Genomic DNA, 504 nt, shown 5'->3' with positions numbered 1-504 from the left:
AACTGCACTAGATGTATGCTCACACCTGATCTCACATGGGGGTGTGAGAGAGGGAATTTACAGAAGGGTCTGGTGGTGCTCAGAGGAGGAAAGTCCAATCAAAATGACTGGTATTCAGGGTTTTTAATGTGAAACTAGCTCTGTTTACATGAACTAATAAATAATATTCTTCAAGTTATAGGGTTTTTTGCTATTCAAAATGTCTCTTCCTTTCTCCCAAACCCATATAAGGTACATGGAAAGGATGACTGTGATTTAAATATAATAGTTAAAAACAACATCAATCATTATTCTTTGCAGGTTGTGGACAGAGGTTTACATTACAGGGACCCAAATCAAATGGGCCTCGAGTTCAAAGATCAAGAAACCTTTAGACTGAAGTAGCCCACACCTGTATTGGAGAAGGAAATGGCAACCCACTCCAGTGTTCTTGCTTGGAGAATCCCAGGGACGGGGAAGCCTGGTGGGCTGCCGTCTATGGGGTCGCAGAGTCGGACATGACTG

This window comes from Bison bison, unplaced genomic scaffold, assembly GCF_000754665.1.
Source record: "Bison bison bison isolate TAMUID 2011002044 unplaced genomic scaffold, Bison_UMD1.0 scf7180017849298, whole genome shotgun sequence".
In the NCBI taxonomy this organism is placed as follows: domain Eukaryota; kingdom Metazoa; phylum Chordata; class Mammalia; order Artiodactyla; family Bovidae; genus Bison; species Bison bison.
This window is presented reverse-complemented; position numbering follows the sequence as displayed.